The sequence below is a fragment of the Bubalus bubalis genome, chromosome 4 (assembly GCF_019923935.1).
Source record: "Bubalus bubalis isolate 160015118507 breed Murrah chromosome 4, NDDB_SH_1, whole genome shotgun sequence".
Lineage (NCBI taxonomy): Eukaryota > Metazoa > Chordata > Mammalia > Artiodactyla > Bovidae > Bubalus > Bubalus bubalis.
In genome coordinates this window covers 24,853,450-24,863,979 of record NC_059160.1, presented here as the reverse complement: position 1 = coordinate 24,863,979, position 10,530 = coordinate 24,853,450, and positions in this window count along the sequence as shown.

The window sequence follows — 10,530 nt, the reverse complement described above, 5'->3', positions numbered from 1 at the left end:
AGGGAGGCCTGGCGTGCTGCAATTCATGGGGTCACAAAGAGTCAGACACGACTGAGCGACTGAACTGAGCTGAACTGAACTGAACTGAACACATAAATTCCCATGAGCTATATTCTTTTCAATATTGGGTTCATTTTTCAATTATTTTACTTGAAGTCTTCCTGCCAATAACTATGGTCAGCATTGACTACACAGATCTTAACATCTTTACAGGGTATTTTTCTCTTGATGACCTTCAATAGCAATGTCATTATACTTTGTACTTTGTATGTTTCTTTTTATCTTATGGTATTTAATTATTCCTTTTAGGTTTATGTTTCTCCAAAACTGAAAGATATTCTTGTCTGTCTCCTTCACGGCCAATCTTGTTCTTTGTATGGGAAAGTGTTAGTTGCTCAGTTGCGTCTGACTCTTTGCAACAACATAGACTCTAGCCTGCCAGACTCCTCTGTCCATGGAACTCTCTAGGCAAGAATACTGGAATGGGTAGCCATTCCCTTCTCCAGGGGATCTTCCCAACCCAGGGACTGAACTTGGGTCTCCTGCTTTGCAGGTAGATTCTTTACCATCTGAGCCACCAGGGACTTATGAGCAAAGAATGGAACTTCTCTAGAAAGAAGAAATTTCTAAAGGTTCTCATTCATTCACTAAAGATCAGACTTAGTACTAGAAACTTCTGTCATCTCTAGATCCTCTCTTTGTGTAATTATCTTCCTAAGACTCTATATTCCTTTCCCCAAGGCTGTATTATTGTTGAAATATCTAAATATTAATATGTCACAGCTATTTTTCACTGTGGAACCAACCATTCATTAGTCCTAGTTGGCAAGACTGCCATATTTTTGTCCTTAAATTATGAAGGAAGTGGTGATGTTATACAATACTTTGTAAAAGCTATTGGATGGTTTGGAAGACTATGACAGAAGGAAGGAGTGGGAGCAGCATGAGTCAGAGGAATGCCAGGAAAGTTTGTATTTGAGACTTACCTCTCTGTGACCTTGGAAAAACCACTTAGAACTTCCACTCATCAAGGATAATACAATAATAATTCATAGGATTTTTTTTTTTTTGAGATCTCAAGGTGACATCATATATTAAATAAGGTTTGTCATTACTTTTTTTGAAGACTTTTTCTGATGTGGACCATTTGTGTAAAGTCTTTATTGAATTTGTTACAATAATGTTTTTGTTTTATGTTCTGGTGTTTTGATCCCCCAACCAGGGATCAAACCTGTACCCCATGCACTAGAAGGTGAAGTCTTAGCCACTGGACTGCCAGGAAAGTCTCAATCATTACTTTTATTTTTTTAATTTAATGCTACCCTCCCTTTTCTGGGTAATAATCATTTCTCTAATCATCTGAACTTATAGCAAAGGAGAGGCTTCCTTCAGAGTCTTAAAAGAATTAGCATGGGGGCAGAGCCTCACACCTGAGATTGGATAAATAGTTGAAACTTTAAAAGTTTTGGTTTTATCAAACATGGAGGTACTGGGAGTTGAATCCAAGGCCTCATTCCTGCTATACATGTGCTCTACCACTGAGCTCCACCTTGAAATAACTATAACATGTAAAATGTAAGCTTTATTATCACCCAGATATGGTGAAGCCAACAGATCAGGAGATGATTGCCACTGAAAAGAGAGCTTGTTACTCACAGTTCCCAAGAGGAAGGAACAGCTCTGTCACAAAGAACCACATGGAGAAGCACCAGGTTGGTCAAGAGACAGAAGGACCAAGGGGGAAATATGGGCAAGGGCCTTCATTGTGGCTTTTGTGGGAAGGAACAGTCAAGGCAGGGTATGCTGGATGGACTGATATAAATAATTTCAGAGACTCTGGGCTATACAAACTGTCCTTAGTTGCCTTGAACCTGGGCCTGGTGTTATTAGAGCAAATGGACCGTGTCCCAGAATGTGATGAGAGTCTTGTGAGAGCTCAGTAAAGAAAGTGGTTGGGGTATAAAGTATGGATTTGTTGGTTTGCATATGAAAGAAACTCTATCAGGTAAATTGTTTATTATTGATAGGATTAGCTAGCTCTGGGAGGAGCAATCTCTCCAAGGGCAGCAAATTCCCAGATGTCAAGTCATCAGAAACATTCATTGTTTATCTACAATCTTCTACCACTCACCTGTCATGAGGTTTCTCTGTCAACTCATCTGGTTTGGTCAGGCTACAAAGGAAGGCATACTGTCTTTATCAGGCCCTTATGAATACACATATACCTTGGGTGTGTGGGGATAAGATGGGTGCTAAGTGGCCCATTATGAGAGAGCACTTCACTTATTCATATGTCCACTCATTTATTTAAATACTAATCAACTACAAGTAAGTCAGGCAGAAATGCCTCCTAAGAGAGAAAGTTGGCCTTGACTGATGAACGACAGAACAGGGAAGTTTCAACAGTAGTGACAACAGGCAGCACAGAGTCCATCAGACTGATTCTGGGTCATGGATAGAGAAAAGTAGAGCAGGGAAACCTGGATAAAAAGGAATGGAGAGCTATGGGGAGAGATGGGTAAGAGGCTGGCGGTGGGCTGGGGAGACCCCAGAGTCAGGGGAAGAGAAAAGGCAAAGTGACAGGAGTATCCCACAAAAGGGAAGAGGCTCACCACAGACAAACTTTATTTCACAATCGAGTTTGCAACCAGCCCTATGTGGTTCAGATGGTAAGGAATCTGCCTGCAATGCAAGAGACCTGGGTTCCATCCCTGGGTCAGGAAGATCCCTTGGAGAAGGAAATGGCAACCCATTCTAGTATTCATGCCTGGAAAATCCCACAGGACAGAGGAGCCTGGAGGGCTACAGCCCACAGGGTCACAAAGAGTCAGACACAAGACACAACTGAGCGACTAACAACATTTGCTATGTATTTCACCTTCCTGAAAGGATCTGGTTTCCTAAGCAAGGAAAATAAACAGGAAGTGGGATGGTATCTGACACATGCCCCTAATTATAGCACTTTTACATCCAGAGACATAAGAACAGAAAAAGAAGAACATTTAAAACTTCTTTTACATTCCAAACCTTTGGAGAAAATATACTTGAGAAATCAAAGAAACAAAAGAATTTTAAAATCATACCTCTGTAAACAGGTGTGAGATTCACCTGCATTCAAATCATATCTAAGGTAGGTCAGAGTGTCATTCTTTTTTTTCTATTCCACAACCAGAGGTCATTGTTCTGTGAGTTTCACAGCAAAATCTCTGAGTGACACTAGAGCAGAAGGTTAGGGAGAGTGAAGGATGAGGAGGTTAAGCTGCATGTATGGGTTTTGAAAATTTGTGTGGAATCCAGACTTTAATGTGTCATTGTCCAAATAGTTGCACTCGGTCTTAATAGCAGGATTCGATGTCTACATTAGACCCACTATTCTTAATATGGTAACATGGTTTTAGCCTAGGCTCAAGGAAGAAAAAAATAGATGAGATTTGATGTAATTCCAGCTGTAGTGAAGTAAGAATTTAAAAATTAACAAATATGTAGTGTTTCAGGTCCTATTTCCCAGAAAGAAGACTCTGAGACTGAATTTCCTTACAGGAAGTTTATTGCAGTGGGGCGGAGGGTGGTGGGCAGTGTTCTTAGGACCTATGAGGAAATGAAGAAGATCGGATTGGGCAGAAGGAAAAGCTGGTATGTGATATTGTCACATACGTCTCAGATTATCCCATGGGGCTATTAAGTGCTGAAATGTCTTTGCAGGGTCATACCAAACTGGAGAATGGAGAAGGCACCTTTATACCCAGACACTGATCATTTGATGCAAATCATGTTTCCCAGGTGGCTCAGTGGTAAAGAATCTGCCTGCCAAAGCAGGAGCCCCTGGAGACAAGAGTGAGATCCCTGGGTCAGGAAGATCTCCTGGAGGAGAAAATGGCAACCCACTCCAATATTCGTGCCTGGAAAATCCCATGAACATAGGAGCCTGGTGGGCTATAATCCATGGAGTCTCAAAGAGTTGGACATGACTGAGCATGCACGCATGCACATTGCTTGTTAAATATCTTTTCCCTTTACTTGGGAAAAGATATTTAACAATATCAACAGTGCCTTACCTTCCTGTCTCCACTTCCTGTTCCTCATTCCTTCTTGTATGTTCACTTTCTTGCTAATAATTGCCAACCCTGAGTTCCATCCTTTATTACTTTCCCACTAATGCATGGTCTCTGTCTCCACTTCTTCCTCCATCTTTACCTATCCTAGGATATTGCTCCAGGTGACTACGTGGGGGAGAGGTTGAGACAGGTTGAGTTATAATATAAGTGCTGAGCACAAAGGGTCATATTCAGGGAAAGAAGTATCTGGAAGGAAGCAGGTACATGTTGAACAGTATATTGAAAGTCCTGGCCCTGTCCCACACCATCCACTTTTATCACCATGACCATGAGACTCTTACTGGTCTCAATGGGCACTCCACTGCACTTGGGCAGATGTGCCACTGAATGAAAATGGGAAATAATTACTTGCATTGACTCATTCTGCTCACTCCACCTGCTCGTTTCCCTTCACACCACTAATAATATGCCAGGGCTGGAGAGGGGAAGAGGCTAAGTCAGTCAACAAGTGGAAATGTGAGGTGTTTGTGGGCAGGCAGGTGGTTTTGTGGTAAGATATTTACACGATGGTGCAATGCAAGAATGGCAGCAGCCAATGATGGGATGTTGATTTGCAAGGCAACAGGCTAACGGGTCAGAGAATGATTGCAGGGCTGGGGCTAACCAGTGTTTGGAAAAGAATGGTAGTCAGTGAGGTTAAGCCTGGATATAATTATGGAAGCTAGACCAAGTGTTAAAATGGCAATTTACCAAAGGTGACAGTTTTAGAATTGCCATCAACTTATGACCCTCTCTTTCTCCTTCCACCGTCTCATTTTCCAATTTGCTAAATTACAGCATATTCAAGTTCATCAGGACTTCTTCAGGGAGAAAGTCACCATTTTCTAATTGCATGATTTTAATTACATTTTAGCATCTTATTAGCACAAGCCATGTCTGAAAAGTCACAAAACACATTTTTCGCATAGTTTTCAAAATATCTGGTTTTAACCACAATGTTCTCAACTTCCAAGAAGAGATAGAAATTTTAAGAATAAATTTTAAAAGGACTTTGTTGCTATATAAGTAAGGAATGAATGAGAAAGACTGTAATAACCATCAAGCGGGATCTTAAAAGGGATGTATTTGGAATAAACCACATAATAGATACAACTCTTAGTCACCAAAAGCAGAATAGAATCCAAACCACAGCAAAGGCTTTTTCATTTGGGAAGCCAACGGTGATTTCTCATGCATCTCTACAAATTCTTGACCATGTTTCAGTTTATCCTTAAAAAAACAGATACTCAATAATCCATCGAGATAAAAGATTTTATTTTTTTCCTATGAGGGATTGACCCCTTAGAATCTGAGCAAAGTGGTCACAGTTGTATGAAAAGGAAGAAAAGTCAAGGGAGTAGGAAATCTCTTAAGGAAAAAATCACCTCTCCTGGCAACTGTCCCTTCCATCAGAGTTACTCCTCTGTTCAGCACTTAAAAGATGGTCATGGGGACTTCCCCAGTAGTCCAGTGGTTAAAACTCCACCTTGCAATGCAGAGTACATGGGCTCAGTCCCTCATCAGGGATGTAAGAACCCACATGCCCTGGAGCACCTAAGCCCATGTGCCGCATCTATTGAGCCCACGTGCCACAACTAGAGACTCTGTGAGACACAACGAAAGATCCTGCATAACACAATGAAGATTTCGCATGCTGCAACTAAGACCCAATGCAGCCAAATGAACAAATAAACAAACAAACATTTTTTAAGAGACTGTCACAGGTTTTGTTTGATTAAGACATCTTACCTCTAATAATTTGTCATAATAATATGATTGGCCACTAGAAGTGTTGGGTGTGGATAGTCCACAAAGAGGATCTGTCTCTTTAGACCAGACATGGAGAATTAAAATTTAAAATAGAGTCCAAAAATGAAGTAACTCTTAAGAATCCAAATGCTCTTCAAAATTAGCCCAACATATTGAAGAAACAGAAGTATCTCTTGTGAAAATAAATCTAGGAGCACACATACCTTCCAGTCTTCCTTTAGTAGACAACTTCTCTAATTCATATTAATAGGAGGGAACAGTAGAAGAGGGACATGATGAAGTCCCTCTTCATCATGAAGAAAGGGGACATTTGGGTTTGAATCTGGACTTGCCCATTAAATTCAGCATGTCATCTTGGGAATATCGTAGGTCTCATTTTCCCAGCATATAAAATAGGGTTGTCATAACTTTCTTAACTCCTCACATTTATATAGTCAAGATTAAATGACTTGAGGAATGTAAAACATTCTGAGATGTAAAAATACACATTGACTTTGGCCTGGACTCACACACACACACACACACCCTTGTCCAGATGTACTATAAAAGGCAGTCTTGAATGGCTAAGAAGGAGAAGGGACAAAACAGGAGAATCCTCAAACATGGAGTCTATCAATTCATAAAGAGTTAACTCAGAATGTATGATCAACTGTATTTCAAGCCAAATTGTTTCTACATTAATTTCTCAACCCAGAAGAGCCAAAACTGAAACTCCTCCTTTGTAGGTGCTATGCTGTGCTTAGTCATGTCCGACTTTTTTGAGACCCCATGGACTATAGCCCACCAGGCTCCTCTGTCCATGGAGATTCTCCCGGAAACAATACTGGAGTGGGTTGCCATGCCCACCTCCAGGGGATCATCCCAACCCAGGGATCAAACCCAGGTCTCCTGCATTGCAGGCGGATTCTTTACTGTCTGAGCCACCAGAGAAGCCACCCCCCACCCCCACCCCCTGCCCCTTTGTAGGTACTGTTTGAGACAAGGTTTGATCCAGCACTAGCAAGGGAGACATCTTACTTCTCTGAAACCTAGTTCCCACCACACAAAATAGGTGATGGGAAACGTGACTGCAAAGATTCCTTGAACTAACATTGTCAGTTTTGGAAAACTGAAGGACAAAGAGTGCACAACGGACTGATAGTTCCTGTCCTGGGCGCCAGGCCAGACACATCGCTTCTTTATTGTCTCCTCAGAATGAAAATAACTTTGGTTCAGTTCAGGCCAGCACAGCCTTAATCTACCACTGGTTTGTAAATCAATTATTCGACTCAACTCAAAAGCAGCTGATTCTATTCCTGTCCGACTCTCCATGCCAAAACTCAGCCCCCAGTTTGTTTGACTTTAATACATTTATTCTGTTGTTGTGAACATTGTGCAAAATGGAAAAAACAAGTCTAGACGGATTTGAGTTCAGGAAGGGAGGGCAGGGTCTCTTTATTAAAAATAAACATCCTCCTCCTTGCTTCCTTTCCACTCTTTTCTCACAAATCTGCTCCCCCAAAGCCTTCAGAATCCAGGGCTCCGACCCGTGCTTATTCCCTCAGATCTGTGTAAAGCACCTCAGTGAAAAATAGAGCCCAGAATACAAGAAATTCCTAAAGGCAACTGGCAGTAACATGAATTACCTAAACCCTAGCAGGAGCCTTTATCTTCCTTTGATGAAAGTTGGCACATTCATCCCAGTGAACGAGACACATTTTTGTCTGAATCTTGCCTTCCATGTTTTTTGAGCTCTCACTAACCTTCTAGTGTTAACCAGGGATGGTGGTCTTTATCACTTCCTGTCCCAACATGATATTCAGACCTATAACTAAACCCAGGATTGAGTTTATTTTTGGCCCTCTCCCTTCCACTTTTAAGGGTTTTCTTTTGCTTTTAGGTCTGCTTTTTTTTCTCTCTCTCCTCAGGAGATGTTATGAAGGGCTATTAAAATTTAAGGATTTATAGGATATTGCAGCCCTATTTACAACAGCCAGGACATGGATGTCCATCAACAGAGGAATGGATAAAAAAGATGTGGTACATTATACAATGGAATATTACTCAGTGATAAAAAAAAAGGAACAAAATAGTGCCATTTACAATGACATAGGTGAACCTAGAGATTGTCATACAGAATGAAGTAAGTCAGAAAGAGAAAGACAAATATCTTAAAATATCACTTATATGTGAAATCTAGAAAAATGATACAGATGAACTTATTTGCAAAGCAGAAATAGAGTCACAGATGTAGAAAACAAATTTAAGATTACCAAGGGAAGCAGGAGTGAGATAAATTAGGAGATTGGTATTGATATATATACACACTATTGACACTATGTATAAACAGACAACTAATGAGAACCTACTGTTTAGCACAGGGACTTCTACTCAGTGCTCTATGATGACCTAAATGGGAAGGAAATCTAAAAAAGAGGAAATATGCATGTAACTGATTCACTTTGCTGTGCAGCAGAAACTAACACAACATTATAAAACAACTATGTACCTAATCACTCAGTCATGTCCAACTCTTTGTGACCCCATGGACTGTAGCCCACCAGGTTCCTCTGTCCATGGGGATTCTCCAGGCAAGAATATTGGAGTGGGGCACCATGCCCTTCTCCAGGGGATCTTCCCAGCCTAGGGAAGATCTTCCTACATTGCCAGAGGATTCTTAACCACTGAGTCACCAGGGAAGCAACTATACTACAATAAAAATTAATTAAAAATACATAGGGGTTTACAATTAGTGAAAGACACAAGTGACCCACAGAAGGAACTAACACTAATATTTATTTCTAGTTCAAAAAACATATGGAAGGAAGTATAACATAGCATTTAGCACACAGACTCTGGGGGCAGACAGTCTGATTCTACTACTTATCAATAGTGTAATAAAAGTATGGACTCTCAAAACATTACTGGTTTCTCTGTGCCTCAGTTTCTACCATGTAAAATGGGAATCATAACAGAACTAATTTCCTCAGGTCAGTTCAATTCAGTTTAGTCATTCAGTCATGTCCGACTCTTTGCAACCCCATGAACCGCAGCACAGCAGGCTTCCCTGTCCATCACCAGCTCCTGGAGATTACTCAAACTCATGTCCATTGAGTCAGTGATGCCATCTAACCATCTCATCCTCTGTCATCCCCTTCTCCTCCTGCCTTCAATCATTCCCAGCATCAGGGTCTTTTCTAATGAGTCAGTTCTTCGCCATCAGGTGGCCAAAGCATTGGAACATCAGCTTCAGCATCATTCCTTCTAATGAATATTCAGGATTTATTTCCTTTAGGATGGACTGGTCGGATCTCCTTGCAGTCCAAGGGACTCTCAAGAGTCTTCTCCAACACCACAGTTCAAAAGCATCAGTTCTTCGATGCTAACTTCCTAAGTGAAGATTAAGTGAAATAGCACAAGTAAACGACTTAGCACAGAGCATGAATCTGTTATCCTACTTGAGAAATATTTAAAAATGGGCAGATGTCACACACTTCACAAGCTTTCTTTGTTTTTCCCTTGGCTGGTTTGTACTAAGGTATTAACTGTTCATTTTACCTAGAAATGCCCACCCCCACCTTTCCTTGTTGGCAGTCCTTCATCGATCATCAAGGGCCCGACTCAAATGGGTTTCTCTGGAGCTTTCCTTGGGTCTCGTTCCTCTTATTGCCATTATTAATTTATTATATATTATATGTTTAAATGATATATATTATATATGATAATATATATCATGATATATGTATCTTTACAAAGCATATAGCACACACTGAGAGCACAATACATAGCTTTGATCTCTGGGAAACATCTCCAAACCTGTTTTCAATAGTTTCTTTCCACCATCACATCTGATGCTCTGATAATGTATGAGCACATGCCCATGACCATCAAAAGACTCAGAGCCATCTGGGCATAAAGAAGGCTCTTGAACACAGGGCTGGAGCATAGTAAGTAGAGCTGTAAACCTCAGGACCAGATCTGAACAAATCAAGAGACTCCACAGAGTTTATCTATTCAGTTTAGAAAATTAGCTTCACTGCCTCCAAGAATACATTTGCTGGAATCTATTGGTTTTCTTCTCTAAGACACCATATGTATATTTCCCTCCCTTTTGGAAGGCCATAGAAATTAGCAACACCTGCTAAACAAATTAACTTTTTAAAATTTAACTCATTATCTAAAGAGCTTTTGCAAAATTTTTAGATTAGACCAGCCATTTACTGATGGAAAATTGTATCAGGGAGGTGGTAAGAAGGATCAATATGCAAGAAAATTAATTTTCTTAAAATAAATGAGCGTGTTTATGAGCAAGTAAAAGTACAAAAAGTAGAAAAGACAAAAGAAGAAAGACAAAAACCAAAAGAGAAGAAATGGAAGCTTTTCTCACTTGAAACAGAAGGCACAAAATGCGGATCTCTCTCTTTTTCTCCTTCTCTCTCTCTCATTGGCTCCTGTTTAGACTGGCTCTGGAGATGGTCACAGAAACTCTAGGAGATGGGGAACATAAATTATGTAATCAACAATTCAAATCAATCAAGTCAACAAGTGTTCCAGGACAGCCTAGCATAGAGAAGAAAGATCAAACCTGAGTTCTGATCTCAACCCCAGCATCTACTGGTTCAATCTTTGAGCAAGTTACTTTCTAAGCGATTCATTGGTGGCTCAGGTGGTAAAGAATCCGCCTGCA